The following is a 25789-nucleotide window of genomic DNA, read 5'->3' as shown; positions in this document are numbered from 1 at the left end:
GTTATCTGTAAAAACCGCTCCTGTAAAAGTATAGCATTATTTTTCTGCCTTTACAGGGAAAATGTATATAGCTAGCTAAGTACTCTGTTCTGCAACAATGATCAATAATGTAGAGCCCTTAAAAGACAAACATAATACTAAATTTTAAAAATGATTTGTCTGGAAATAATAAATTGTGATATGTGCACAATGATATGTGCACATAATGGATAAAGGAAATCTTTCTTCTCTTCCTGATTTTATATAACTTTGATGAATAGAAAAAAAGGATATGGTGAAATCACTAGTCCCTAGGATTCACACCTACAATTCTTCCCTGTCCTCTTGAAAACTAGGAAATAACATACCTCATTTGTGATTATGTAATCAGATCCTCACATTTTTTGAACTCCCATCCCATCCCCTTGCACAGCCTGGAAGAATGCTGCATTTGCAGAAAAATATGGCTAAATGTTTCCTTTGAACCACCAACTATGGTTTGTCCTCTTCCTTCCAACCCAAATTAAAAAATATCAACTCTAAACTGCAAAAGAAAAACTGGAAATTTTACCTGTTGCACTGACATTTCCATTGGGACCAACTGTACATCTTAGTACCAACATACCTTAAGTACTACCTTCTCCCATACTAACCTACCATTCACTCTGGTCATCTTCAGAAGCCCTGTTTCAGGTCCCAACTGAGGCTAGATGGGTGATAATCTGAAAAAAAGGCTTTCTCAGTTGTGGAACAAATACCTTGGAACTCCCTCTCCAGGGACATTCACCCATTTCCCTCTATCTGTGTCTTCTGCCAGTGAGTGAAGACTTTTTGTTTCATTTGGCATAGCCCTCCCCTGTGGTTCTCATTGGCCCTCCCCTCATTGGCCCTCCCCTGCGGTTCTACTGTTGTTTATGTATTTTTATTAAATTGCTTCATATTTTAAATGTTTTTATTATTCAAATATTGTTATGTTTGACTCCTTAGGACCTTAATTGGGTACAATTAATGTTTTAAATAATTTTTAAAAATAAATTCATACTGAATTCATTCATGCTGTTTTCACAACTATTTACACAGCTAGAAAACATTGACCTCAAACAATACAATTTTAACTTCTGAAAATATTCACAAACCTGCGAGATGCACATGTTTAATGGAGATTTTATGGGGGATTTAAATTGTTTTCTCAGCAGAATGCAAATCCTCAATAAAATACAAGTTCTGCATAAGAAATTAATACCCTCAACTTTGAAAAGTTTCCCCTGCCATTTCTTCAGCACCAAATAAATTGTACACTATACTTGGTCCCATATAAGCAAAGTAAATATGCTTTCCTTGCATCCAATATTTAGGTGCTTTCCTATATTAGGCTATTTCCGCACGGCCGTCGAGGCGCCTCCACGCCGGCAAGAATTCTGCCGGCGTGGAGGCGGAGGCCGTTCGCATGCAAGCATGCGGGCAGCCTCCGGAGGAGAGAGCCGGGCAGGCGTGCAGAAGCTGGCTCCGCCAAGATGGAGCCGCCTCTTCCCCCTTCCCTGTCCATTCACTCACCTTGTCCGATGCGTCGTCGGCCTGCTGGAGCCGTGAAGCCCGCCCACGCTGCCCTCCGACCTCCAGGGCCTGTCGGAGGACAGCGTGGGCGGCTTCGACTTCCAGCAGGCCGACGGCAGGACAAGAGTGAAGATGGGACGAAGGGAAACCTAGCGTCGTTCTGCCAAAGGCTGTGCTGTTCGCACCACGCCGCCGGGAACATGCTGTCGGGGGAAAAACAACCCTTTAAAGGGTTGTTTTTCAGGGCGGTCTGACGCCGCCCTGGGGGAGGGGGAGCGATGCCAGGTCGGCGCTGTTGCTAAGCAAATGGCTCCCTGGGGACTCTGCTGCTAAGCAAATGGCTCCCTGTGTGAATGGCTCCCTGGGGACAACGTTTATCCTGTCCCCAGGGCGCCATTAAAGGGCCGTGCGGAAACAGCCTTAGATAATTAAATCTGGAACAGGTTGAGCCATTTCCCCCATAAAATCTCCCAATCTGAATGATAGTCACTGAATTTACTAGTCCAATTGTCCGTTATTTCTCCCAGTGCTCAGTTAATTCATGGTCACAACTGTATAATATGAAACTATTCTGTTCTAAGGCAACATGTGGACAAAGAAATTTGTGAAATAAAGTATTTCAACAGAAAAAGGTTTGTGTCATGGTCATGATACTGATGTACTTCAGTGGATAAGAACTAAGAATCAAGCAGACTGAGCCTGGGTCTTTCTGGCTAGAAACAAGACTTTACTACAAGTATGCGATAGTCACCCAAAGCAGCAGTTCTCTGTACCCATAGTATAATGTCCTGTGACAGAGTATGATTACCTTGTTAAACAGAGGAAGGAGAAATATTGAGCTGCTTTTGGTGAAAGCGCATTCAGCACCAGTAGTTCTGCTTGTCAGATATCCCAAATTTAAAAAATCTGTATTAATTACCTGTATTAATTACAGGTAATAAATCTAAATAAATTAATTACAGGTAATAAATAAATTAATTACAAGTAATAAATAAATTACGGGTAATAAATTAATTACAGGTAATAAATCTGTATTAATTACCTGTAAAAAATCTGTATTAATGATTATTTGCAAACCACACACATGCTCTGTGACATATATGTCATTTGTTGTAGATTTCACATTGATTTACATCTCTCCTTCATGTATCCAACTGCAATACAGACCAACTTCAAGTGCTGTAGCACAAGGCTAGCTCTTATGCAAATATGCCTTATCAGATACCAAGTCCAAAAAACCAAAGAATGGTACTTCTTATGCAGTTCAGCAGCCTAACATGGCCTGCAATTTCCTTTGGCAGCACTACATGACCATTGATTGATATTGTTAGACTGCACCAAGTTGCAAGGAGATGATATCTACAAGAATGACTGTAGACTACAGGAGTTACAATGGAAGGAACTAGGAACTTACTTTTTAATTGAAAGCTGGGGATTCATATCACCTGGTAAATACTCTTCTTTTATAATCAGTAGCAGATTTAAAAAAGAATAGTGTCTCTCAGCAGGGTAGAAAATGGCTGCAGTAATGCAGGAGTCCAGGACTCCATCAGCCCGACCACCATTTTCCACTGCCAGGAGTAGGGAGAAGCCTAGTAGAGAGAATGCTGGCAAGGTAAGTCTGGCCTCGTTTGGTCCTTTTGCTTTTAATATTTGAAAGGTCATGCATGAGTGGAGACCAAGGGAAGACAGATGCTGACTAATAACTGTTTCCTGTACTTCCATGAAACACTCTTGAAACTCTGGGAGATAATTTTTTATTATTCCTGGAATTTCAGGCATGTTTTGTGTCATTCTGGATATCCCCAAAGCAACCCAAAACAGAAGAAGGAGGAGAGCTTAGATTTATATTTTTGTTTTCTCAACTGTAAGGTGTCTCAACGTAGCTTATAAACTTTTTCCTTTTCTGGGGTGCTGTGTGGTTTCTAGGCTGTATGGCCGTGTTCTAGCAGCATTCTCTCCTGACGTTTCACCTGCATGTGTGGCTGGCATCTTCAGAGAATCTGATCCTCTGAAGAATCCAGCCACAGATGCAGGCGAAACGTCAGGAGAGAATGCTGCTAGAACACGGCCATACAGCCCAGAAACCACACAGCACCCCAGTGATCCTGGCCACAAAAGTCTTCGACAATACATTTTTCCTTTTCTCTCCCTACAATGATGGAAGTAGGGTTGAGAGAGTTCTGAAATAACTAATTAGCCCAAGGTCACCTAGCAGGCTTCATGTGGAAAAGTGGGGAATCAAACCCGTTTTCCCAAATTTGAGTCCACCTCTCTTAACCATTCCGCTACATTGGGGATAATTTCAGCTTGGGCATATTCAAAGGCACACCCAGGAACAGACGACACATCAGCTGTCCTTGTCCCCAGCATTTACATGATTCCTCTACCTCCCCGCATATTCATAGTACATAGTTGGAAGATGGGGTGGGGGAAAAAAAAAGCTCAAGTCTGCAACAGACAAGACACAAAACAACCACTTTGTAAAAAGAAAGATGTATGTACATTAGTGGGCAACAGCAGAGGTTCCATGACAGGCTGGTCTAAAATTATTTTTTGCTCAGGAGCAAAACAATCAGACTTAATAGGAAATAAATAATGTTCAAAGAATCATAAAAGTATCTGTTTCCATGATGTACACTAGTGAATGCAAAATGCCTTAAGGGACTGAAGAGTTTAATAAGGATATAGAAAATGCACTATTCTATAAAACAAAGCTGTCGATTAAGTATTGGTAATGGTATTGGAAGTAGCCAGTCTAAGTGCAGGTACTTTTATTCTGAGACCACGGAGAGTACTTAGAAAAGACAGACATGATTTATACAATACTGGTCTCACTGCAAATCCTCATTTCAGAGGTTCAAAAGCTGGAGTGGACTGCCACTTAACCAAATTCCTGATTATTTGTTATTCTGGAGATCAGTAAATCACATAAATGCTCATATTACTGCTATGTGCTCTGGTGGTGTGCATCAACAGATCATCTCAAAAGAACTCAGGTGATGAATTATTGATACTGCTGTTCACAGCCAGCAAACATTAATTTTTTAAAAAAACCAGACTCTCTTGTGATATAGCACGTGTTTCTTTCCAACCATCAGATTGAATCTAATGTAATCTACAGTACGATAAAGATTATATATACACCCACATTAGAGTCACTGAATTGCGATTTAAGTTTTTATTACTTTATTATTGCCATGCATTATTCGTTATGTATGTTGACACTGAAATACGCAGAAGATGTACATGTACATCTTTTAAAATAAGACAGCTTGCCTCCATTGGCTTTTTAAAATTCAGTATACAAAACAGTATTCTGTGACAGCAATTTCAGAAAAGGGGTTGCCTGTCTTGTTTCGACAGATGTTGTGAGAAAGTTATAAAATCTTGAATACCTAAATTCTGATAGTGGAAAAGATGGCAAAAGAGATTTGTAAAGGGGGAAATGTAACAAAGGTGATGAACCACAGTTATTAGAAGTGGACATACATGAGTGTGCATATGACATGCACTTGGGGAACAGAAGTAGCTTCCTTAAATCATTAAACTAATTAGTAAAAATCTTGCTTATTGTAATTAAAGTAGCTCGTGGAAAATCAAATTCTCAGTTCGCTTAGGCTTAAGTCCTACAGGACAGTTTTAAAAAACCAAACATTTGGAGTCCAGCACTGAAACCAAGATCCTCAGACACAAGTCTCCCAAAGATAAGACCACATTATTCAACTGATAATCAGGAAAGGCCTGAGAGCACAGGCCACTGCTAGAGATGCCTATGTATGAAGCCAGCTGAGAAAAATGCCATCACTTGATTGTAAAGTACACGTAGGGATGAGCACAGGGCACTGCTAGAGATACCTATGTTGAAGCAAGCTAAAAAAATGCCATCACTTGATTGTAAAGTACACGTAGGGATGCTAACTGGATTTGGAAATTCCTGGAAATTAGAGCATGGTGGAATCTGGGAAGGGCGGAGTTTGGGAAGGGAGAAGGATTTTAGGAGGGTATAATGCCATAGAGTCCACTCTTCAAAGCAACTGTTTTCTACAAGGGTATGGATTTCTGCCACCTAAAGATCCATTATAATTCAAGATCTCCACCCCCCACTTGGACGATGGTAACCTTAAATGTATGCTTGACATGTTTGAGACACCAGATGCAATCCTCAGATTGTTGTTCATGACAAACAGAAAAAGCACTCTCAGTGAAACTAGCTCATTTTTGGTAACGTTTACAATGAATAATATTGAACTAAGCAGGCTTTTGGTTTCAGTCGAAGATATTAACATGAATATCCCAGGGGATCACTGGTATGTGTGACCTACACAGAGATTGCTTTTCAAACCTCCTCTCAAAGCAGTTGATTTGACCTTGGCATGTAAGTCAAGTAGATCTACTAAGTTGCCCAACAGAAAAATGTGGTTTTTAGCCTAATTCCAACCAGCAAGATAGATACATCTTGTTTTGAGCTATGTTCACAACCGCTGAGTCAGAAGAAACTGAGGGATTCCAGCTTATAAAAAAAATAAATAAAATTCTTGTCAATCCCTGATGGCTAGCGTTAAAACAAGTATTTAAACTCATTCTGTAATAACATTAATTCTGCTACTTTCTGCATTTAACATTTTTGTTATGGCTCTAGAAATATGAGTGATCAGACTAAAACACACATTGCATAGACTTGCTGACAAACTGCAGTTGCCATTTCGCCAAAATAGTCACAAGCACACAAGGAAGGGCAGAAACAGGTAACCCTGAGTGAGTTCTCATTTGTAAATTTATGCTGACAGCTGACTTGCTACGATGTCACAAAAACCTGAAGGCAGAGTTATTAAGTGAGGAACGAAAAGTGAGGACGGGGATGAGAAGAGTCTGAAACTGGCTAATGGAAAATGAGGGTGGTGTCATTTAGAATAAACTACACTTTTAAAAATGTTTACCTGTACGTGCAAGGCTATCTTGTTCACTATTCAAATTGTGCATTTATGCACATTATTTTCTGATAGATTTGGGAATCAGCAAAAAATAAGATATTTATCAGCCAAGAGACACATCAATTACTATGCCAAGATGAGATGGTTATGGTAGGAACATATCCAAGTGGCATTCACTTTATCTTTGAATACAATACTGAATCAGAAATATCAATGCTGTCAGTTCTGAAAATACACAAAGCCATTTCGAGAGGCCAATTTCTAATTATTAAAAGTCTCAAAGCAAATAGTTATACAAGTAGTACATAATGCTGTCTGAAATGCATCTTTTTAGAAGGGATATTAAAATTCTTAAAGAGATTCATGGATGGAACCGTTTAAACTTTGATTGGAGCATGTGACAAGTTGCCATGGCTCAAGCAGGTACTAATAAAAGTCCCCAAACAAGGCCACTGCTCTCTTGATGGTAGCTTATCAGATTGTTAGGAATACTTGAGATCATTAACCATGACACACTTCCCCTAAACATATATCAAGCACTGCATACAGAGAGGCCAGAGAAATATTGATGTATTAGCAGGAAAGTCCATTGAGGGGGAGATGCAATCGGATCTAGCAAAGGAAGAATTTTCCCCTGCAATGGGGTTTACTTGGACAGTAGCAACCCGCCCCCCTCTTAGCATGATGCTTCCCACCTACCTGTTTCTGAGTCCTGAGTCTGTGGCTTGGGGGTAGGAGAGGTGGGAAAGGTGTAACTTGGGGTAAGTGGGAAGGTGAAGATTGGGGGAGGGTGGAAAAGAGTGGCTTAGGGTGAAGGGAGGTTGAAAAGGTGAAGCTTGAGGTGGGGTGGGTGGAAAGGTGAGGGTTGTTGGGGTTCGAAGGTTTGGCTAGGGGTGGGGGAGGGTTGGAAGATGAGGCATAGGGTGGGGAGTTGGAAGATCTGGCTAGTGTTGGAAGAGGGTTGGAAAGAGTGGCTTGAGGTGGGGGAGGGTTGGACAGTGTGGCTTGGGAGGGGGAGGGTTGGAAGGTGTGGCTTGAGGTGGAGAGAGGGTGGAATTGGGATACTTGAGGTGGGGGAAGGTGGGAGGGCTTTGGCAGGTTTGTGTGTGGGGCAGGGGTTGGGTGACTGGAGGAATGGGGAGGTGGGTGGGAAGGAGGGTGGCCTGGTGTCGCTTCTCCACCAGGTTGAGGTTTGTGCAAGGGGCAAGGGGAGAGAGGCTGGGGGAATGGAGAGGCAGGCAGGAGGCTCAGCAGGAGGATGGCCTGGTGCCACTTCTCTATTGGGCCCTTCTGAGCGTGATCACACACTCTCAGCAAATGGGTGCGCAGGAGAGTCTACTGCGTGCTCATTGGCTGAGGGTTCATTGTCATGTTAACCAATACAGGGTAATATTAGTCTGCCAGTGCTTGGAGATCTTTACCCTTGACAATCTCTGAAGTAAAATGTGATTGAGCTTCTGAGATGCTCCCTCTTCATTTTCCTAGTTAACTTCTCCACCCTAAATCTAATAAGAAGGAAAACAAAATTTTACAAAGCAACAATAAACAGGATTCTTTTATTGGAAGGGAAAGTAAATGATGGATAGTTAAGATCTTTAAGATCTACTTTATACAACTGTAATGTTATAAGAAAATGAGATATGGAGAAACGGATTATGTATACTGTTTGAGAATGGAAAGAATGCCAGTAACTGGCAGACAACTTTTCTCTGTTAATTTTTTTCACAAGTTTCCTAATCCTTTAGAATCACACTACAGTCTTTTAAGCGTAGACTTCAGTCTGCCCCAAAGTATTCAAATATACCAGAATGACTACACAGAAGAATCTTAATTCAGTGTGGGCCTCTCCAGGGTACTGCACCAAACACACATTTTCCCTTTGAAGAAACTGGAGATAAAAGCTAGATCCCTCTAAATCCAACTGAGTTAAGCAGCAAAAGTTAGATCCCCCTAAATCCAACTGAGTTAGGCAGCAATTTCCCCCTCTAGTCCCTCTCTGGTCTCCTTCTGAATGTTTTTAATGCTCCCACTGGTCCTTGCTGGTTTTCTTTACCAGACAAGAGCACAAAGGGGATGGCCTTGACATTATCCATCACAAAGTACTTAAAAAGTAACAAGATGCATTGTATTCCATGCCAGAAGAAAGTCTTGGGTGTGGTAGCGTTGTCCTGCTTCACCCAGAAGCCACTTGTGGGTCTCAAGAAGTTGATACCAAAGATGTGGGCTCCATGAATTAAAAGCCACACAACATGGGCAGATATGTTCGGTGGTACCAAAACTTTGGAGCTCCCACCCCAGGGACATTCATCTGTCTCCCTCTATCATGGTCCTTTGCCAGAAAGTGAAGATTTGTTTTGTTTGGCATTCCCTTTTCATCATGATTGTTTCATTATTATTATTCCTCTCTATGTGTATTTTATGTCTTTGTTTTAGACAGATACTTTTTTTATGTTGTATGTTTTTAATATTTGCTGTTTTTGTGTCCCCAACTTGGATCAAAGAAACAGAATCTCTTTACATTAAATTCATTTTGAATGAGTAAATGGAACCTGTAATATGCTACTAACTGCTCAATGCAGAATCCAGAAGGGGGCAGGAACTTTGTGGCAGCTGGGCTGGTACAGCAAACCTCCAAAGGAGGTTTGGTGACACCAAAAAACAACAACACCGGGCTGCCTGGAAAAATCCCATGGCTAAAAAATGACTTATGCTATTATTTCCAATGAGCAAGTCTATGCCCAGGAAGGAAGGCGTTCCTAGGCTGGAACCCCAGTGGAAGCTGATTATTAAAGTTGGTTCTACCACTGGAAACACCCCCAGCTCCCTTTCACTGGAGTAGCTTCCGGGTGGTGGGCACTTCCTGGTTTGAGTGCCACGGAGCTGTGCCTTTTTGCCCTCTCTGCTGGGGCAAGTGCCCTTTATGCCAGCAGGGTAGGCAAGCCCACTGGTGCAGGTTCACAATGTTTCCACAACCAGGTTTGCCCCTCACCCCAAGACTGGGTTGTAAATGTATTAAATATACAACCTGTAAAGGATTTTTTTTTTCAAAACTGGTTCAATTGAAACATTTCTGCTTCAACTGAGTTTCTTTGTGAAAAACAAACCTGCAGGTATGGAAAGAAAGAATTTTAGTGCTTGATAATAAGCAAAAATTTCACTGTTATTTTTGTGTCGATTGGATACAATTGGTGTATACCACGAATGTATAAAATTGCATACAAATAGTGTGTATGTGTCAATGGAGTAAAAGAAATACAGGAATAACCCGCAACAGAGGTAAGGCAAGTTGAAACTACATCTGCTCATCATTATTTTATACTAAACAGCTGCCATTTTTATTTCTAATGTTCTTAAGTGATCAAATTTATTTCATTTATATTCCACATTTCTTCCTGCATGGAGCTTGAAGAAACTCTCACCCCTAGCACTGACCAGATCTAGACTTGATTAACTTCAGCAAGATCACTGATCAATATGCCCTATTCTGGGAACTTTACATTGATGATCTGCTGTTATGAACTGAATCCATATACTTCCATGACAACAATAGTAGTAATACTGCTGATGGATGGGAAAGTGAATAAAGTTTTATATTGTTTTGGAATGACACCAGCCTAAAGCAAGTTATTGTGAAATTGCAGAAAACTAATTTCAAAATATTGTTATCATAATGGGTTGGATCCAGCCAGTTTTTTTCCATTCCAGTTCACTTAATTTCTCTCTTTACTGTGTGTTTATGAAGGGCTGTCATGTTGCAGTAGACTTACAGCAACTCTTTCAAATCCCATGATACTTAGTACAGCTTTTCTGGAGGTCAAGCAGGATCCCTCCTCTCTTTTCTAACAGTCGAAACGCTGGTTGGATCCACCTCAATGAATTCAGATTTTTCTCCACAACAAATATTGAAACATGGTCTCTGAGGAAAAAATTACATTGAGAAGAAAATGTTATGTACTCTAGCACTTCATACGCTACTGGCGGAAATGTAATGATTTATGATGTTAGCAGGAGCCTTAATCACCTGAGACATCATAATTCAAATGAGAAAGGTTTGTAGATGTATACAGTTACTAACAATCTGGAAAGGGAAAATCTCCCATCCCTTCAACAGAGGTTTAATGTCTGCAAGTCGGCAGCTTAAACTTTTGATGGCAAGGAGGTACATAGAGTTGTCAGCTCTGGGTTGGGAAATACCTGGAGATTTTTTTTTGGGGGGGGGAGCCTCAGAAGGGCAGTGTTTGGTGAGGAGTGGGAGATGTAGCCTGGAGATGAGCTGCAAGTCTGTGGGACCCTAAGTCCCACCTGAAGGCTGGCATTCTTAGAGAGCCAGTAAGTTTCCCCTTGTTAGCATCCCTAGTTTGCTTCATTTCCTCAGTGTTTGCCAATGAATTCTGTAAACTTGCTTACTACCATTATTGTCCACGTAACGTTTGCCCAGTTCAATAACATAATGAAAAACTAACTGCAGAAGGATTCCAAAAGCACTTGGTCTAATCATTATAGGGCAGTAAAAATGTTATGAAAGTTCAGGGAGAAACTATTATCTAAATTACTGCATTAGGGGGAGAAAGCTGCTGTTAGGTTCCAGGAATGCATTTCTGGCACGGAAAGAAAAAACTTGTACACAATGTCTTTTTATAGACTGGACTGGGCAATAAATGGCTGCATTGATGCACTGCAAACTGTAACCATCCCCCTCCCCCACAAGAGAATTAGAAGTGACATCAGCTTTCATATTCTTTGAGAACAGAATTTATTTTGTTGAAAGAATTTGTTCCTCCTAGTGAGTTTTTTGTTACTGAAACAAACTTTTCTTTTGAGTATTGTTCAATAGGTCACGTGACTCATAGTTTTATCTACTCTTTAGAAAAACGATAGCTTATTTTTGGAATGACATGGAACTGCCCTCTTTTTTTAGAAAAGAAAACACAAACTTGGTCCTGTTTTCTTTCTATTGCACTTAAGCTCAAGAACACAAACTCCTCTTAAAGAACCTGGCTTCTTAAGTAATGGCTAAATATTATTTGTTTGAACAAGCCTTGGGCATGGATGTGTCTCTTCCCCCATCCTGTGTGGCTATCTTTATTTTTATTTATTTATTTATCAGTCTTATAGACCGCCCAACCCCCGAAGGGCTCTGGGTGGTGAACAACATAAAATAACAATTACATAATGGGCTGTAAATAATTTAAGTTAAAATGCAGCAATTAAGAAACGACTAACAACAGTGCCCGCAACAATTCCTGTTAGACTCTCCCAGAAGGGGAGAAAAAAAGTGGGCCCATAGATGGTAATGGGCCCAAAACATAGGAGGGGGTGGGGGCACTCATATCAGCGGCTGGACACTCCAAAGGCCCGGTGGAACAACTCCGTCTTGCAGGCCCTGCAGAACTCACCAAGATCCCGCAGGGCCCGGACAGCTGGAGGAATTTTGTGGCAGAACATAGGCTGCAGTCACAACCCAACCAGCAAGTTACAGTGTGCATTTGTCCTGCAACTAGGATCCCAAACCTGGTTAGGGACTTTCGGTTTGCAGGGGAACCAAACCTGGTTAGGGACTTTCGGTTTGAAGGGAAACTTATACCACTTTGCCAGTTAGGCGATAATGGCTAACACTTAATGATCTGGCTGTGATTGAATGGAGGAGAGAGAAAGAAGGCAGAGGCAAGCCAACTCAAGGATTGCTCCTGGGGGCGGACTTATTGGGAAAGCTCCTGAAGGGCAGTTGTCCTGGAAGACCACTGATGACCAGGAGCAAGGACAACTAAGCAGCTCCACCAGCACTACAGTGGAGAACCTGCTTGGACCTTTCAGCTGCAATGACAATAGTGTCAGTTCATCTGTTGGCTCCTCCTGAGCAGAGTCTGAACTGAGAGGACCTTTTAGTACAGGTCTGGCTTTGCTCTTGAGCTATTTTAACTTCCCAGTCCAACCCCCTCTTTGGTTCATTCTTGTAGCCTCCAGCTTGGGTATGCCTTCAAGTCTATATCAAGCCATTGCCGCCTGAGGGCAGGACTGGTACTGCTCAGAATCCCCAAACCACAATAACAACACAACACTCTTGTCTGTGGGGTAAAATGTTTGGCCACAGCCAAAATCATTTTATTGACCAAGGAGGAAAAGAAGCATGAGGCGCAGCATGGGGCCTGATCTGTACACTGGGCAGCCCGAGTGAAACCTTCCTCCAATCCGCCTGTTGGAGGAGACCGTTAACCCTGCACAGCCATCGTGGAACTTAGCTGGGCTGAAGGCCACATGCTGGAGAGATCCGTTTTGCACAGTGCAGCAATGGTGGAACTCAGCTGGGTGGAAGGCCAAATGCTGAAGAACTGTTATACCGCTGGGGGCGCAAGCCTTAGTAGCCCCCGCCTGGGTGTCCTGACTCATGGCTTGTTCCGCCCCAAACCTCTTATGGAGGTACTTACCAAAGAGGGTAGCATTCCAGCTCCCCTCACCATCAGATCAGTTCCCATGCACAACCCAAAGGCCACAACCTTGCCGTGCTGCTGTGGGCAGAGGCTGTTCCCTCTCTGGGTGGCCCCCTTTCGCCCAGCCATGTGGTTGGAGACTGGGGCTCTCCCCCAAGCCCCCTGAAGTCACCAAACATGTTGCCCTTTGCGCACGACAAGCAGGGCCCCCAGGCTGGTCGAAGTCTTATAAGACTCCAGGCCAGCCCCTCTTGATGATGTCACGCCAGCAGCGGCATCACAACATCTCTGCCCATACTCAGCAACATCTACCATCCATATAGACAATTATTTGCATTTAAGCACTGCCCAGGCATTTTTATTAAGTCAACCAAGAAAGAATCAGTATAGCTATCTCATACAGTTCAAAAGCAAAGAGAATGCCCGTTAAAATGAACTGCACCAGTTGCATAGTGGGAAAATTTGTCATTTCACTCTAAAATTTAAATTTCACAAGACAGGACTGGGGAGACACTGAAACCCTAAAGAACAAAAATTGCAGAGCCCACATCCCAACAAAATCTGTAAAAGGAAAAAAATGAGGACTATCAGCAACGATAGGAACAAGAAAAGTAAAGCCTATAACTTCTATACAGCAGTCGTTGGACCATATGGAGTACTTAGATTTACATAAATCCATAGAGTAGAACCAGCCTTTAAAAAGGTAGAGCCAAGCTATAGTGAAGTCACCTTGAGCAAACTACGCTGGGTTCCATCTGGCATGGTAGTGACATTTTGCTTTGAATTATTTTTTTCAAACAACCCTGGACAGTTTGGCCCGGTAGCTCTTTTGGGTGGAATTCTTATTATGGCAGAGTCAATACAAATGGATTTTGAGCCAATATAAAGTTACCCTAGTGAATCCTTTTCCATGACTGAATTTGTAACCACTGTCTTGAGATGGAAGGTATAGGTCAAGTGCCAAGTTCAAGGGAAGCAGTTGCATAATGGACTATAATAAACACATGTATGTGCATTGTTCTTCAGAATAGGTATCTCACTCTTCAAAGGGAATATGAATAAATTATGATGAACCCCATGCTATGCAATCATCACACAATTTAAGAGATTTGCTCAGAAGCTAACAGACAATTCTCCATATTCTGGCAACAGCTATACCCATTTTACTTCAAGAACAGTTTATGAAAAGTTTTTTTTTGGGGGGGGGGGGCGTTGCTATAGACTAGAAATGACCAACATTCCCTTTCAATGTGCCCCCACTTCTGATATATAAGCACATGCTGGATAAGTTCCCATGAAATCAGTATCTGTTCTCATTCCTAACAGTGTGACCAACCAAGGCAAAAAGTAATTTTTCCACAAATCCAATGTATATTGTATGAAGCAAAGAGGTAATTCTAATTCCATGCCTTTATTAATAATATACACATGGCAGTTAGTCCACTGTTGCAGTCCAAAATCAAAGAGGTGGAGTTGAAAGATTGTCTATTTCTCTTCAAAAGCTACAGTTACCAAGGTCAGTACTAATGCCCTGATAGACCTTCCTATGGCTTGCAAAACCTTGGAGGTTATTATAAAAGCACCATAGAAAAAGAAAGCCAGCCCACTTCTACATCCAATAGGTTAGTGTGGCTCCCTAATTGTCATTCCATAACGATTCAAGCATCAAAACCCAAATATATAGAATACTAGCCACACCATTGAGATCCCTTATTTACGACCACAATGTTTGTTCTTTAGCTCAGGAAGATATTCCAATGAAGGAGGAAGGAGTCAGTGCTTTGCCATAGACAGCACAAGTCTTATGACAAAACAGTGAAGTTCTTTAGATCTTACACACAATTTAATTTCTCACACATCCAGAGAACAAAGGACTTGGGCTCCTTCCAGCTTGGATACTCTCCTCTTCTGCTGATCTTTCTACCAAGGTTAAAGTACATCTTTATAACTAGAGTATCCTGGTTGGACATCAAGTATCTCTTGTCATGTCACATCTTACTTAGGCGACCCTATGAATTAATGATCTCCAAAATGTCCTGTCATTGACAGCCTTTTCTCACGTCTTGAAAACTGAAGGCCATGACTTCTTTTATTGAGTCAATCCATCTCAAGTTAGGTCTCTTATCCCTGCAGACTGACCTCTATTTAAAGAGGGTTAATCTTCCAGGGTAAGGAGATTCAGGCGTGTATTTCCCATCAGGGAAATATAGGGGAATGTGCATGGCTAAACCTCACTCTTGATCTCTTCCCAGAATGGGGAATAACAATGTAATTGACCCAGGGTTTCCCACATCTACCACACAGTACAGGGACATTTACCTGAATATGAGCCTGTACCAACCATTTGGTTTATCACTCTGGAGTAGAGAGAAGGTTTCTATGGATCACTTTTGAACCACTCACCACTACTGATTCTTGTCAGTGAAACAGGAACTCCAAATAGCAGATCAGTTCTAAATAAAGATCTCAAGCCAGTTATGTGGTATGGAGGCAAGATCTAATGAGATGGAGAGACAAAATATAGTATTCACGTGGCTTACCACAGCAGTAGTAATTCTAAAAGTGATCCTTTATCCTAGTGGTTTGTACCACACAGAAAGGAGGGGAAAGCTCTTTGGCTTTGGAAGATGACTGTGGTCATTTGGCAAAGCAATCATATTTTAGAAAGCAATAATTCCATCAAGGCAGCAGGAGTAGCATTTAGCAAACCACAGCTATGTGCCTCGCTTGCCAAGCCCTTTCAAAGATATGCCCTCTCGTTTATCAACATTAATTACTGTGTGTGCATGTGTGTGAAAAGGAGTTAAATTCTGGTTTGTCAGACTGTACTGCTCAACATTGTAGTTCGGGTGGAAAAGTTCTCAGGATAAACAGCATTTTAAAACAAAGTAAACTATACTCTAGGTCAGGGGTGGCCAACCTATGGCTCTCCAGATGTTCATGGACTGCAATTCTCATCAGCCCCTGCCAGCATGGAGTGCCATAGGTTGGACACCTCTGCTCTAGGTGAACTGGCTTTAGCTATGGCAGGGGATGATGGGAACTGGCTTTAGATATGGCAATTATGTGTTTAAGAACCATTACTGAAAGATAGGATGGTGGGGAAGTATCCTGTAGAGGTGGACTGTATGTTGGCTAAAATTGCAATCCTAAATCTTCACATTCTTTCAAGTCTATTGAAATCACTGGGCTCAGAATAGAACACTTCTTCCTGTTCATTTAAAGCATAGGTGTCAAACTCACGGCCTTCCAGATGTTATGGACTACAGTTCCCATCATCCCCTGCCAGCATGATGCTGGCAGGGGATGATGGGAGCTGTAGTCCATAACATCTGGAAGGCCACGAGTTTGACACCTGTGATTTAAAGCATGCTTCCTTGGCACCCAATTCATCGTCCCCAAGGCAGTGAACATTAAAGCATTCATGACATGAAAAAGCATTGTGTGTGTATGAGTATGTGTGTGTAGTATGTGTATGTCTGTACAGAAATAAAATATCTAAAATATATATTTAACATAACAGTTACATAAAACATACTATAAATGTATAACAATATAAATATATAACACACAAACAGGAGAAAAGGCTAGTAAGAGTTAGTGAGGGAATGTCAAACGAAACAAAAAAGATCTTTACCCTTTTGAGGAAGACTAGAATAGAGGGAGAGATGTGGAGCAAATTCCAGAGTTTCAGCACCATGAGCAAGAAGGCCCTTTCTTGTGTTGCTACCTATGTAGCCTCAGAAGGAAGGGACACTTGAAACAGGACCTCTGAAGACAACCACAGCCATTGGAAAAGCTGATATCAGAGTAGGCTGTCCTTCAGCAATGCTGGCCCAAGCTATATAGGGGCTTTAAAAGTCAAAACTAACACCATGAATTGGGTAAAAAAAATTAGGAGCCAGTATATATAGCCTCAAATTGGAGTGCTACAATCCCTAAAATCTATTCCAGTCAGCATTCTAGCCACAAAATTCTGTACCAATTGTAGCTTCCAGACAGTATTCAAGGGCAGCCCCACATTCAGCACACCATGGTATTCTAACAGATGTTTACCAGGGCATGCATCACAGTGGCAAGATCTTTCCTACCAAGGAAGGGTTGTAGCTGGCTCACTGAGATCTGCTCAGTACTGCACTGCTAGATACTTTAATACTGGATGCAAAACTAGGTGTATTTGGCAGTCAATTCAAAAGTCATTTTCATAGGTGTCTATTCAAAACCCACTTAATGATGCAAGTGTCCCTCCACTATTTTGTGTAAGGTGCTATGAAGCTGCAGCCAACTTATGGCAATCCTAGCAAGGGCCTTTCGAGGCAAGTCAGAAGAAGAGCAGGTTTGTCAATGCCTTCCTCTGCAGAGTCTTCTTTGGGTCTCTCTTCCAGGCAACAACCCTGCTTAGGAGCAGCAGTGGCGTAGGAGGTTAAGAGCTCGTGTATCTAATCTGGAGGAACTGGGTTTGATTCCCAGCTCTGCCGCCTGAGCTGTGGAGGCTTATCTGGGGAATTCAGATTAGCCTGTGCACTCCCACACATGCCAGCTGGGTGACCTTGGGCTAGTCACAGCTTCTCGGAGCTCTCTTAGCCCCACCTACCTCACAGGGTGTTTGTTGTGAGGGGGGAAGGGCAAGGAGATTGTAAGCCCCTTTAAGTCCCCTACAGGAGAGAAAAGGGGGATATAAATCCAAACTCTTCTTCTTCTTAGTTTCCAAGATCTTATGAAAGCAGGCTATATCATGGCTCCTTCCTTCCCTATGTCCCTTCACTCACTTGTGATAAAATACTCAGGAATTTTGTAGTTTAGTCAAGGAATACTACACAACTACAGGATAGATTGGCTTCTTTTTGGTGTGTTTCAGCCCTACTTTATTTGGCGATCCCTCCAATGCAGCTCTGAAGTAGCAATTTATTTTGACAAATGATTTGTTGTATAACAAAGACACTCTTCCATGCATTCTTCAGTGGTTTTGTCCTTGACATTTTTCTGTGATTAACTTCTTCCTTGATAAGGTACAATTCAGATCTCACAGTTGAAGCAGGGAGGTCACACATTCAAAAGAGAATTTTCATCATTCTGATGACAATGTTAAGTCAAAAACTAAGGTGAGAACCTGTATTTAGTCTCCTGGCTGAATCCAATTCCACACTCGTTAGGTATTGTGATGTAGCAATCGTTCAGAACAGGATTCTCACAGGCAGACAACCCCATCCAGTTGGCAAATGAGAGCTGCAGTACAAAATCCAGTGATGTTAGGGTGCAGCCTTCCTCTTCAAGGAGCCCTTCAGACCCTTCCTTCTGCTGCTTCTCTCTTCTCAGCCCTTTGCACTTCAGGGCATGCAAAGAAGAAACACTTGATTTGTTTTATCGTCATTTATTATTTATATGAGCACCTTAAAAGTCCAGTAAAAAATGAACTAGTCTCACCTGTTCATAAAGACAGAAGCAGCAGTGGCATAGTGGTTAAGAGCAGGTGTACTCTAATCTGGAGGAACTGGGTTTAATTCCCCGCTCTGCCGCTTGAGTTGTGGAGGCTTATCTGGGGAATTCAGATTAACCTGTGCACTCCCACATACGCCAGCTGGGTGACCTTGGGCTAATCACAGTTCTTCCAAGCTCTCTCAGCTCCACCTACCTCACAGGTTGTTTGTTGTGAGGGGGGAAGGGAAAGGAGTTTGTCAGCCCCTTTGAGTCTCCTTGCAGGAGAGAAAGGGGGGATATAAATCCAAACTCTTCTTCTTCAGAAGACAGAAGAAAAGACACTGAGATGGAAAATGCATAAAATTTTGCATTAGCTGGTAGACTTTTAAAAGGGAACATTAAAAAGTTAAAGTGAAACCCATGCAATTGTTAAACTACAAAAAGGAACATAATCAAAGTGATCAAACAGAACACAAGAAGGAAACACAAGAGAGAAAATACTCATTTAATAATAACATAGAAGAAGCCATATGAATAAAGAGGGCCACAGCTAAGGGGCTAAGAGAGAGCAAACATAGCTATGAGAAATAGCACACAGGAATGAAGGCATAATGAGAAGATCAGCATTTGATGAACAGAGCGACTGAGGAGGAGGAAAAAGAGGAAGCAATTAAGATACGAGGGGGCAAATTCATGCAGAGACTAAAAGGTTAAAATAAATTTAAGCGTAATTGAAATCAACAGAGGAAACTAGTGAAGAGAAACATGTAGAAGATATAAAAGTGCAAATCAAGATAAATTATGGAAGCAGAAGGACTGAGAACAGAGATAATAGTTTCAAGAAGAAAGCTAGGATGTCTGAGACATGAATCCCTTCAGCACAGGGAACATTGCTTTTACAGAAGACAGCTTCAATTTTCTCTTCCACTCTTTTATATACACACATACCACAGACGGCTTGTACAATTATTTGGACAATATCAAGCTGGGATGCCAACGCCAACCCCAGTCAGAGGTTGCTGCTCATTCTCCTACCACAGGGGTCATGAGAAGACAATGTCCATACTTCTGTTCTCCACAGCAGGCGAAGGTGGGATGCAGCATCTTCCTACCTCCCCACCCCCGCCAAGCCACAGGGAGGCAGGAAAATGGTACCCACCCTTCTTGTCTCTCAACATCTGTGGATGACATCTTACCACCCTCCTCACCCTACCAAGCCTCCAGGTGGCAGAAAGATGGCACACATTATCCCTGTCCATCAGCAGCTGAAATCAAATCCAGTTTTTCAGATTAGAGTCAAATTCTCTTAATCACTACACCATACAGGAGAGCAGGCTACCTGTCAACTGTGCCAAACCTGACCACCAAGGGAAAAACTCAGAAATGATGCCATGCCTCTCTAGGAATCACCAGAACTTCTACAATAAGCCCACTCCCACCAGGAGACTGGCAATCCTACTTGGTGCTGCAGGCAGCTCGGGGGAGGGATACAGGGTCAACTGGAACTCCTTCATCACTGGTGTCCATGGCAATCACTTACAGCCACTTAGGACCACTCTTGACACAATATGCCAGCCTTATTCATCAAACACATCTACAATACTTTATACTGTTTAAAGTGCTTTGCCATGACTCAGATGACCCAGACTAGCCCAAACTTGCCCGATCTCAACCGCTAAGCAGGGGTTCCCTGGTTAATACCACCATGGAAGTCGGACTGCTATGCAGAGGAAGACAATGGCAAACCACTTCTGTTCATCTCTTGCCTTGAAAATCCTGTTTGGGTCACCCGAAGTCAGCTTTGAACTGACAGCACATTCCACTACCAAAGTGCTTTAGGCTTCTCATTCCATATTTCTCAGCAGTTCGGGGAGGGAGGTTATGCAGAGACACAGGTTCAATTGAAAATCATTTTCTGCAAATAGAAGGGGTGACTGAAATAAGTTTCCCTTTCCACGTCATTCTACAGACTGTCTCTCAGGTACACCATTTTGGGGATCTCAGTTGACTGCACTTGAAAGAAGAGATGAGCACTCCTCATTCTGCCGGGATTCCATTTGTGAAAAACCACATGTAGATGCAACCTATAAGCTTGGATCCAGTGCATCATTTCTATTGGTAGACAGATTCCGGCCTACACAGGATGACTTCCTCACCTGCCCATTCCACTGCAGCTCCAAATGTCCTCCAAAATTCTGTTCTTGGAGCCCCCCCCCTTTCCTTCAGAAGCAGCATTTTGAGGAAATGTCAGGGTGCAGCACCAAAAGTAAGGTGAGAAATTTATGCTCCACACTTGTGCTAAATCCCAACCCATAGGTTTGAGACAGTCTAAATTTTGTAGCGGAGATTAATTTCTATCAATTTCCCCTTCCAGCTGCAAAGCCTCAATTTGTTCCCCATGCCATTCCAGAGGGTCCCTTGTCCCCAAGAGCAGCCTTTCAAGGAGATCAGTGGGCTGCTGTTCTACCGACAGAAGGGTTTTTTGTTAGCATAAAACATAGTCTGGATCTAACCTTGTGGTGTCTTCCCAAACATCACTTAGTTCAGTGAAAGAACTAACAATTTAGAGACATGCCATTACACTTTACAGTGTGAAGAAACTATTCATTTTTTACCTTTCCCTAAAAATTACTTTACATTTGCTGGTCATGAAATGAAGTTTAGAAACTATAGCACAAGATATTTTAGTTGCTGTTCACATTAAGACTGTTTTACACCATTCCTCACTCTGATAGTCTTTATCAGTAACTCCAGAAATGTCACATCTAATGATGTTACAAGCTAAGAATGAGGGTTTAACGTGAAACGTCCACATCCAGAGTCATATTTTGTTCACTGGGTCTTTGGAACATTTGTTCTTTGAACTGGAGGATTCCCTAGCTTTTGTCAAATGCATGGTTCATTGTTCACCTTTGGTTTTCTGAAGAATTTACATATGCTCAGAACTGCCTGGTCATAAACAGGTGTACTAGTTCAACAAGCTTTTCTGTTGATTCCAGGAAAGGCAAAACAAAGTCTCAGAGAAGCCTTCTCCAGTCCAAATTTTCATTTTTGTTAAAAGTCAGAGGTATAATTTCACTCAAAGAAAGGTAAAGTACAGATGTACACATTTATATCATCCCTCAATTCAAGTGTTACATAGATTCTGATAATTCATGCAATCACCTCATCTGACAAATGTTTTAAAAATTGAGGTGAATAAATTCAAGCTCAAACTGATATTCAGAGACACTATGCAACATGTTATGGTTTCTCCATTCTGTTTAAAAGTACATTTTTTTCTTTGAGGGATATAATTCAAGAAGCTCCTCCCACAAATTTTGAAATATTTTATAAGGTAGGTAAAAAGTGTACCTCGTCAGCAGTTGGTTCACAGAATTCTAAAGGCCTTCCCAGGAACATTTTTGAAACAAACATAATTGTACTTTAAAAGTTAATTTTGAAATACTTTATGCTTTCTGTCTATCTTTTGATTAGGAGCGTCTTTTTCTCAACTATCAAGCAACACAAGGCAGATATTGCATATCTTCCAATGGTTATAAACTATTGGAGAGAGAGACCTCAGTTCACCCTCACACAGTTATTATTTTCTTAAACTATTAATTACACATGTACAGCCTCCATTCAGCTGTGAAAACAACATTGCTATGAAAATGCATGACTGTGTTACGCTATGGCTAAAGACAATTTCCGTGCTTACACAACACTGAAAATAGTGTTATTACTTGACCAGCACTGTATTTTCACACTAGAACCTGCTGACAGAAAAAACAGTATGCCTTCACAATGCACCATAAAATCTCCCATTTTTCAAAGGCAGCTCACAGCCAATTCTGCTGATATCATGTGCCACTTTTAACAGAGCATCCCATTCCTTCACTACAGCATCTAGCAAATTAGAACATAATAAATGTGATATTGTCCCAGGTCCATTGAGACAATTACTTTACCCTCATTCTGAAACCCTGATTAAGTTCTAGTCATGCCAGAATGCACATTTGTATTTGCACTAGAATGAGCATTCAAGCACACATTCCAGAGGGAAAGGCTGTGTGTTGATAAACCACATCTGCGGCACATCCAAGCCCACTCCTTGGCCAGCTTTTCTCATTCTGCCAGGCTGTACTGCAGAGGTTTCATTTTCGACAGTGCTGCAGAATAGCCAAACCCAGTTACCAAGCCAATTCAGACACAGGTGCCCTCTGTCTCCCAAGACACTGCTGTACCATTCAGTTGCTAAAAATTGGAAAGAGGCACTTTGAGGGGAAAAATGTTTGCTAAACTTGGCCTCTTCAATCAGCGCAGCACTAGCTTACTATACAGCAGTTTAAAACAAAATAAAAATAGGATACTACTGCCAGCGTGGAACTGTTTGTAAAAGAATGTTTTACAAAAGCTTAACAAGACCACTTGGAAACCTAGCTGTTATGCTTTTTGTCTGCCAAAGTCTTGAAGGGATAGCGGCTGTACTGAGGAGCCCAAATAAATAATACAGTATGGAAAGAGAGGAGGAAAAAATTAAGAAAGGCAGGGAATGGGCTCCAAATTTGCAAAATGAGCAGCTGTTTGTTGTTACAAATAGTGGACCCTGTAGTCCCACCTCAGGTGAAATTCCCATGAAAGGCTACCCTGGATTTGACAGCAAAGTCAAAAATGCCAAATACTACAGTTAAGGTTGTATTCCTTTTTTTCACCCAGAATAATGTGTTGTTGGTAGTTTTCTTCTTAATACTGAGAATCATTAAGAATATTTGACATCTGACACCAAACCCACTGGGGTGTTTTGGTGAAACTGTCATGGAAAGTTTCCAACTGTCATATCACATTCTTTAATTTAAATAATTTACAGGTAATATTAAACAAATGATAATATAGCAGAAGAAAAAGTTGGGCAGAATAGGCTGTGGAAATGAAGGGACAGTAATAATGTACCCGTACCATATTAGTTCCCTGACCAGATTATTGAAAATCTGGTCTAAGCAAACTTCGTTACTACGGTATATACTTAGCAGACAGTTTCCGCACGTTATGCACTACAAGTGGCTCACACTACAAGTACCAGAAATTGGATCTTTTATAAAGATATGTTTTAGTGTCTGTGACTCAGAGAGGCACTTGGGCCCAACTCAGAGAGGCACTTGGATCCCAGTTTGATTCTCCCCTTTTGTACCACTTTCCTGACCTGAAATAGTCCCAGAAAGTTCCTATTGACCTCACTGGCAAAATTTACTTTTAGTTATGGCTACACATAAGTTTTCCCTATGGTGTGAACTTCTCTGTTTGTCCATTCATTGTTATTTGCCCTTCAGACTGACAAAGAATGGTGAAGGTGATACCAACATCAGTGAGACCTCTCATGCTGCTATGTAGAAAAGAGGACTTTTCTTATTGGACAGCCTTATCAATATTAGAGATTGCTCCTTCAGGTTTAGAAAGGACCATACAGCCATGATAGATAAACTGAGAAAGCCATTACTTGAGAGGGTTTTGCTAATCTCCCTAATGTCAGGACTAAAAAGAGGCCTGCCCTTTTCTTTCATTTGAGAGCTACTCACATTGGCTAGGCCCAAACAGATTAGCTGTCCATCAGATTGGTATTAACTGTCCACCAAAAACCTACTGTGAGACCAGACACTACCACCGCTATCTCAACAAGTTATTTGCAAGGATAGAATGGGGATGATCTACAGTTTTGTGACCTTAGTATTCACTCATTCTCCCTGGAGTAGGTTTCATGTTGCGTTTTCTTTGTGGCACTAAACAATATAGTCTTCCATGGTTAACAGAGAGAGTGACTTGCACACAGCAATATGTTAATAATCAAACATATACACATCATGTGCCCATAAACATACACTATGGACCTAATTTTATTTAAACTCTAATGATCCGTGGTACTGATTCAAACAAGCTGTTCTATTGAGCTCTGCTGAATAAGAGCCATTCAATGGGAGGGGAGGCTTGCAAAATTCCAGCCCCCAACTGTAGGATTTTAATAGGTATTTCCTAGTATTTGCATGTTTTTCATGATGCATCAAAGGATCGTGGAATGTTTGAACTCACATGTTGAAGTTTGTTGCAAAATTCTTTTAATAACATTATTTTGAAGGCTGCCAGCATTTATTTTGGCAATGGATACATCGGGCGTTTCTTAAAATGTTTCCATTTTGGCACATGCTCAGTGCTACTTACACATTAACAATTAACAAGGCTTATTTAATCAAATCCCTCCTACTGCAACACGATCTCCCACAGTATGATCCTTTGCTTGCTTACCCAGTAACAAAGGTAAAGCCCCAAGACTGATAAGTGTTTTGACTTGAAATATAATCATCACTTTTCTGCAGATCCTGACTGCCAAGAAGGCCAGGCTTCTGTGGATAATCAGATCTGAAGTCTATCCTTAGTTTGGGGAGGGGAGGGGAGGGGAGGGGAGGGGGGGTGCGCATAAAAGGCCAATTATGGGAACATAGTTTACAGCAAGTTCTACAGTCACTCAGACTGAAATGAAGCCATAGGTAACACATGGTTTTTCAGGACCCCTTAGTTTTCACTAGAAAACAAGCACGGCAGTAATTAACCTAACTGCCTGGAAAAGACAGAGGCATTTTGCAAGTACAATCCATGAAGGAAACTTTGAACTCTCACATGAGCTCCAGTAGGTGGAATTCTGAAGTGAATCTCACAAGTTCCCCCATATTCCGCAGCAAGTGTGTCTTTAAGGTGTCTAAGAAGATCCATGCGCCTATCAGCTCCTGTAATGGCACTGCGAGAAAGGTAGCATCAACATTGATGGGGCATAGTTCCTGGCTAACACCGTCTGTCTATTGACTCCGATTGTCTCATAACTTCTACCCAAAATCAAAAAGCATTAACCCTGCCTTTTGAGCTGCCGCACATGTAACGAGCCCTGAGCAAAGAGATTAAAAACGTGCAATGGAGGCGGGGGGGGGGGAGGGGGAGGAAGAGACGGCAGACGGTTCTTACCTAGCGGGCACTGCAGAGGGAAAGCAGGTCAGCCTCGGCACTCTCATTTAGCCAAGCTCAGCATTTTCACTTTCACTCTGGGAAGGCTGCGAACATGACTGAGGAGCGGGAGGAGGGAGCGGCGGGTAGATGAGAGAAGAAGACGCTGAACTTCTCAGCTGTTCCTGCAGAGTTTGACTGATTCCCTTCCCACTATGCAGCTCCACAGGGACCGCCGGGGGTCTGTCAATATTTGCATGCAGCCAAGCGCGCCTGGGGCCAAGAGGCAGAAAAACGACACCTCAACAAACCCTCCCGGCTTTGTCTCTGTTAAGGTGGTGTCCAACCTGTCATCTTCGCAGGTCCCGCCATTTCGCCCAGTTTCACCACAGCCGGGCCTGAAGGGAGGGAGGTCGTTTGACACACTTGGGAGACTTCCGCCCTCGTGCTTTCAGAAAAAGTTTTGCACGGTGTTGGGTGCTTAGAGTTTGCTCTTTTTTTCCCCCAGCA

At 42.0% G+C, this 25789-nt stretch overlaps 1 protein-coding gene across 3 annotated transcripts in view; it reads right to left on the bottom strand.

Moving 5' to 3' along the window:
- Positions 1-25477, bottom strand: part of NCKAP5 (NCK associated protein 5) — a 718925-nt gene extending 693448 nt beyond the window's left edge. For 2 of the 3 annotated variants that reach the window (XM_048483947.1, XM_048483949.1), the window contains exon 1: positions 25301-25470. The gene's annotated coding sequence lies outside the window, so the exon portion shown is untranslated. Of the gene's footprint in view, positions 1-25300 lie in introns of all 3 variants that reach the window. The other variant, XM_048483952.1, reaches the window with a different exon arrangement.
- Positions 25478-25789: the final 312 nt, after the last annotated feature.

The sequence above is a fragment of the Sphaerodactylus townsendi genome, linkage group LG02, assembly GCF_021028975.2.
Source record: "Sphaerodactylus townsendi isolate TG3544 linkage group LG02, MPM_Stown_v2.3, whole genome shotgun sequence".
NCBI classification, from domain to species: domain Eukaryota; kingdom Metazoa; phylum Chordata; class Lepidosauria; order Squamata; family Sphaerodactylidae; genus Sphaerodactylus; species Sphaerodactylus townsendi.
Note: the sequence above shows the minus strand (reverse complement) of the source record. Positions and strands in the feature narration are given on the sequence as shown.